Here is a 6,976-nt window from a genome sequence, read left to right as displayed (position 1 = left end):
TAATTATGTAATGAAAAGATTCACCATATGGGAATCGACCCAGGGTGTATACTGTGGTAGGATATTATTCTACCACTAGACTATTGGTGCATTTTGTTTTAAGATTGTATTTTTTTTATTTATACTCTTTAATTGCATTTTTGCACGAAAATAACCGACCAACTTTGGTCGGTTTTATTAAAAAATAAAATTACCGATCGAAGTTGGTCGGTTTTTTAAAATGTCCGGCCGAATTTACCGACCAAAGTTGGTCGGTTTTTTTAATATTAATTTTTATTTATTTTAATTGCAAAAACCGACCAAAGTTGGTCGGTTTGTCTGACTCAAAAATAGTTTCCCGCATTATTGTGCCAAAAAAAAACCGACCAAGTTGGTCTGTTTTTGTTAAGAAATTAAAATTAAAATATTTTGAAAACCGACTAACTTTGATCGATTTTTGGCCAGCTTTTTTACCGACCAAAGTTGGTCGGTTTTTCTTGATCGATTTTTGCCGAATTTCTAGTAATATTAGCAGCATAAATAGTATTTTGAACATTAGAGCAAAATTTTGTTTTTTTTTTTTGGAAAAAGGATAATTTCATTAATAAAGGTTACGGAGGCATTACATCACTATTAGTAATAGTATGGATAATACTTAGGTTTCCAAACCAAACACTGTTAGTGTATTACATATGGAGCTAGATACTAGTCTAGTAATAGATGCTTCATTTTTGTCTTCTTGAATTATCCTTTTTACTGGATCTGGAGGTGAGTGCAAAATAGTTGTAGTAGAGCTTAGATGTTGTTGTTTGGAACCCAATTTACACAAAAAGTGCGCCACTTTGTTTCCTTCACGGAAGCTATACCGGACCACTGGATTCCCCAATCTCTTCAACAAGTACCTGCATTCCAAGATAGTGTTAGTATAAGCCGGAAAGATATTATGTTCGAGTAGTTGGATTGTGTCCGTCGAGTCAGTGTCAATCTCCAGTGGTGCTAGTCCTTTGTCGTATGCCAATTTTAGACCTACATGAAGTTCTTGTAACTCTGCATGAGTAAAGTTATAGGCTTTGATTTTGTTAGTAAATCCTACAATCATGTCCCCTTGACTATTTCTTATTATGCCCCCAATGACTCCCGTGTTATGATTACCCAAGGAAGCATCTATGTTTAATTTGTAGTTGTGAGGTGGTGGTGGATACCATTTAATGTGTACAGGAAGTTTGTGCGTGGTGCATTTGTAATTGGAGGCTCGTAGTTTAAACTCAATGGCTCGTGTGTTAACCATTTGGTAATTTAAGTTCTTTGAGTAGTTGTGGAAGCAATTATTGTTTCTATTTAGCTAGAGGTTCCATATTGCAAAAGGAAATACATCTTCCCAAGTTATGAAGTTGTGAGTAACCGGTATTTGTAGGTCTTTAATAGCTAGTAGCCAATGTTTGTTATGAGGGATGGTGTTGATGTCAGTGCCTGTATTGTCCCAGAATGAGCGTGGTATAGTGCACTCAAGGAGGATATGAGTTATGGTTTCTTCTGTCATCCTACAAACCGTACAAGTATTGTCAATTGAGACTACAATTTGATAAAGGTAGGAGTTAGCAGGTATAGTCAGTGGTCTTTTGGATGTGTTGGTAAAGTAATTTGTAGACTGAATGGGTTGTGAAGATGCCATTTGTGTTGAGCATCCAAATGGGTGTGTCTATGGCTAGGGGGTTTGTTGAGATGGAGATGGGGGAGATATCATTTGAATGTTGCTGGGTAGTTCAAACGATATTTTGGACCAGTTCCAGTGGTCATTTGCCCAAACCTGATCAAGGGTCAAGTTGCTATCATTCTTGTTAAGGGGACCCTGAATGATTGAGAGGATGTTTGTTTTGTTCGGGGTCCAACATCCATAGTAGAAGTTTATGGATTTACCATTGCCAACATCCCAAGCCAATCCTTTGGTAATGGTTTCCTATCCTTTCAAGACATTTTGCCAAATGAAGGAGGTGGTCTTAGTGTTAGGTTGATTGCTGTTTTTTTTTGAATTAGAGTATTTGCCCACATGGTTGATGGATTGGTGAATAATCTCCATGCAAGTCCAGCTAGAATGGCCTGGTTTTTGTACCATGCTTTAGGTATCCCCAGGCCTCCTAATTCTTTTGGAAGGGTTACAACATCCTAGGAGATATTGTGCATCTTTTTTTTAATTGTGGTTGTCCCCCAAATAAAATCCCGCTGAATTTTATCAATTTGATGAAGGATCATTTTTGAGAGGGATATGTACTGCATATTATGATTAGGGATGGCATTGAGGGCAGCCTTTGTTAGGGTTACTCGTCCTACAAGAGTTAGGAACTTTGTTTTCCAGTTAGAAAGTTTGTTCCTCATATTGTCAATTACAAATTGGAAGTCGGAAGGTTTGGGCTTGTTATTGGTTATGGAAAAACCTAAATACTTGCCAGATTGGCTAGTTGGGTTAATGTTAAATAGGTCTATTGCATAGTCTTTCAGGGCATTTGAGCACTTACTGGAGAAGAGAATTTTGGACTTGGTGTTGTTAATTTTGTGACGTGATAGGGAGCAAAAGGTTGCTAAGGAGTGATGAATGGTATTTATGGATTTTTCATTAGCTTGGGCCATGAATGTCAAGTCATCTGTGTAAAAAATATGTGATACATGAGGTCCTTTTGGCCCAATTCTAATGGGATTCCACAGAGTAAGGTCCACTTGGTGATGTATGTATATAGAAAGCAATTCCATGGTTAGGACGAACAAGTAAGGGGATAGGGGGTCCCCTTGTCTGATTCCCCTCGAGGGTTTAAAGAACTTAGTTTGAACACCATTTACTAAGACTGCTATTTTGCTTATGGATATGCAGTTCATGATCAGAGAGGTGATTTTGGTGAGAAATTGAAGAAGGTTAAGACCTTGTAGACAAGCGACCATTCTAGCCTATCAAAGGTTTTTTCGAGGTCAATTTTGATTATCAGTTGACCATTCATCCCTTTTTTTTAATACTGGTTTATAACTTCTTGTATAATAATGGCATTGTCACTTGCCCGCCTGCCATTTAAGAAGCTAGCCTAGCATGGGCTTATTAATTCAGGAAGAAAATGTTTGATCCGGTTAACAATTATTTTGGTGATTATTTTATATGTGGTGTTGCAGAGTCCTATTCGTCGGAATTTATTGAGGTTATTAGCATGCTTGAATTTGGGAATGAGGCATAATAATATTTGATTCATTTCCTCAGGCATTCTAGATAAGGAGAAAATTTCTTTGCATAACTGTATGATATAGGTACCCACAATATTCCAGTGATATTTTGTGGTGTGTGTGTTCAATGATTTTTTGTCGATCCGTAATCCAATTACCATCATTATCTTTAAAGAAGGAAACACTAGCTATACAAAGCCAGGGGTTGAAATTAAAGATATAACAAAAAGCATAAGGCGATTTCATTCAAACGCGCTGATATACAGTTGTGACATTTGCATCTGTACCTAGCTTTGGGGTCATCAGTGAACTTATACCTACTTTTCACAAAAAAATTGAAAGTCTATCCACTTTTTAGATACGGGCCTGAAGTAGTAAAAATTTATGTCTGAAGTTTAAACTTCAGTATTTTTTGCATGGAGTGTGGCCGTATAAAAGCAAAACTTCATATATTTTTGCCTGAAATTTGATCTGACTTGTAAAGGCAATCAGGAAATCATAGTGCAAGGTAAACTTCAGTTCATAGTGCAAACTTCAAACTAATTAGCAAAGCTCTCCCGTCAATTCTCAACAAAGCCGGACACTGGAAGCTTATTTAATACATGCACCAATATTAATGAGCGACCCAGATGCTTTGGGAAAGAATATTATAAATATGCAAGTCATAACTGCTTAACAACATAACAACCATCAGTGCCTCAATACACAGACTCTTTTGTAAAGCTTCAATTGTGTATGTCTAAAGTTTGAACTTTAGAATTTTTTGAGACGTGGTCTTAACAAAGAAAAACTTCAAATATTTTTGCCTGAAGTTTAGCCTGACTTGCAAAGACAATCGAGAAAAATTCAGTTCATAGTCAAAAATTCAAACAAATTAGTCTGAAGTTCTTTCGTTTGTTGCACAAACATCAGATAAAATCAGCTTGTTATATTTGAACTTCAGATAATTGTTTCTAAAGTGTTGCCTAATAGTTCCAAACTTCAGACAAAGTTTAACTTGATAATGTTAGAAGTTTGGCCATGCAGTCCCAAACTTTATAGTCGTATCATTGAAGACGTTTAATAATTGAGCCCTGGATGCTTCTTCTTCTTCGAGTTTCACGCTCCCGAATAACGTTTCCAACAAGGAATGTAGGTCCAAGGATTTCAATCAACTAACTTTGAACTAACAAACATAAAATTGCAGTAGCAAAATCTTCGAAATTTGAACTCGAGACTCAAATAATTTTAATGAAGTCTCTTGCTTTGTACTTCTAGTTCAAATCTTCAAATCAATATTGGTATACGTTCACTCAACTCCATATTTAATTACCCAGATGATTTCAAGATTACACAACATCTCAATTGTTGATTGGATTTTTCATGTTCCATTAATGGTGACTTTAACTCAAAATTCACCTAGTGCTAAATCACTATATACTTCGTTTATCAATAATACTTTCATAGAGCCTCATGTGTTTGAGAGAGAAAAGAATAAGAAGAGGAGAAGAAAGAGCGCATATGTCGCAGGAGGAAGAAGAGGAGGCGAAGACTGGTCTGAAATTGTCAAAATTAGGGTATAAATTAAATTATTTTAAAAATATGAATATAGATTAAATGGAGACGATCAAATAGAGCGCCCTGTACAATTTTTGCTATACTGCAGGGACTGGTAGGATGTTAATTTCATGCATTTTCAGTTATCAAAAGAGAAAAAATATTGCACAACAAGTAATAGTTGCATTAACTGATATGGACACGCTCATTTACTGATATCCACACACGCATTTATGCGATCACTTAGTTGAAACGTGAAATATCAAAACCTTGTGAATCTTTTTATATAATCTTTGAATCTTTGAATTTATTTCTTTTTGAGAAAACGGAATCATTTTATAGTTTTGTTCAACGCCGGTCAATATTAAACCTGAGAAAAAAAAAACGTCCATATTTGTAACTAAAAAAACTTTATTTAGTCTCATTATGTAATTAATCCGTTGTTTTATCGCAATACCATATGACATATTGAGTGTTTCCACATCGGATGGGTTAGGGTTGTTTGATCTCTTTATAATGGTGTGTGAAACTGATGTCGCAATTGTGACAAGCGCTTTTGCGCGCGATGAGAGCTTCGCTTTTGCAATGTTCGGTGCATTTGTGAGGTTTTAGGTAGTATTTGCAACTTCTGCTGCTCAGGGTGTTGTTCCCATTTGCTTCGCAAATCCGACACCTGCAACTTGTTATTATGAGGCATTTCGAGATGTAAGCTCATCCCCATTTCGATCCTCTGATACATCCTCGGGTGCGACTTCAGAACCGTTTCCTCGGGGACCCCATTTCGACCCTTTGAACGACGTCTTCAAGAATCTCCTCCGAAGCAGCAATGGATGAGGAAGAGGCTATAGCCTATCAAAGAGCAAAAGCTTTTAACAGGCAGGGAAAACTGTGGCTTGGTGAAAAATTTGGCGAGTATGGTTCTCGCCAGCACTACTATTGGGAATTACTTCTTGAGACGTTGCACCGGTGTGGGATGCAAAATTTAATAGATGGCACCACCACACTCCATGGAAAGCAAAAGGAGTGAAGCGCCACACCAGGTTGAAGTTAAGAGAGATGAGCAGCAGTTTACGATCCACATATCCTCTGATACAGGGATAATTTGAGATCCCTCTCTCATTATTTCAGGCCAACAACAACAACAACAACAACCCAATATGGTTCCACTCAATAGGGAAAAGCTCTGAAAAAAGAGCCATGGCGTAACTAGCAAAACTGCTGCCGCGTGACCTTACGGCCACGGGTCTGAACCATGGAAATCAGAATTTGGATGAGGATCAAGAGAAGAAAAGGGTTAAAGGCTGTTGAAGAATGACTGATTGAAATCTTGGTTCAAGTAACCTTCCATTTATATAAAGACGGTAGCGTAACCGACGACGCAATCAATGCCCTTTGGAAGATGCAGTAACGGCGCAATCAATGCTTTTTAGGAAACGGATAGCCGATGCGTTTACCACTTTTGGGAAAGCGAACCAGCGGTATATTCAATGCTTCTAGGGAGACGGACCGATGGGACGTTCGAGTCACTTCAAACACTTACGTCACAAGCATAACGTCGTCACATGATGTCCGAGAAAGTCGAGGTCAAGATCATTCCTTATCGTTTTTACTCTAAGAAACGCGAGGACTATCTGTATACGGCTAAAATTGGAGAGTCCGATTTTAGGATCATCATAGCATTCCATAGCTCGTTGCCAGAAGGCTCGAGGCACAACTCGAGGTTTTATGAACCAGAAGGCTCGAGGCATAGCTCGACCTCGGGGTAGTATAAATCGGGGGCTATGATGAACGAGTGGGAGATTCCCAAGGCAAGTGGTTAGAGCTGACCAATTCTATAAGAATAGTGCAGGTCCGTACCATGACATTAACTAGTTGTACCAGCTGTAAATCTTTGTAATAAATGCATATGTACTATGTTGGGATTCCCCCTCCTATATAAAGGGGACCCTTGTTATTTTTTGCACACATGATATTCAATACAAGAACAAGAACATTCTCTGCTCTCTAACTTAAATACTCTCTATTGTCTTTCCTTTAATTTATTGCTTACATTTATTGTGTTTCATTGATTGTTCTTTATTTATTACTCATTATTGATCATAAAGAGCCCTAATTAAAGCTCTTAGAACTGTTAGTCCTTCATCGGCTACTCACTGACGCTTAGCTCGACCTCGAGGCCTAGTATAGGCTGGCTCGAGACCTCGATTCTCGGCTGCTCGGTTTGCACAACGTTTGACCTTCAAGCTCTCATTTTATTTTT

The sequence above is a fragment of the Nicotiana sylvestris genome, chromosome 2, assembly GCF_000393655.2.
Source record: "Nicotiana sylvestris chromosome 2, ASM39365v2, whole genome shotgun sequence".
Taxonomy (NCBI): Eukaryota; Viridiplantae; Streptophyta; class Magnoliopsida; order Solanales; family Solanaceae; genus Nicotiana; species Nicotiana sylvestris.
Note: the sequence above shows the minus strand (reverse complement) of the source record.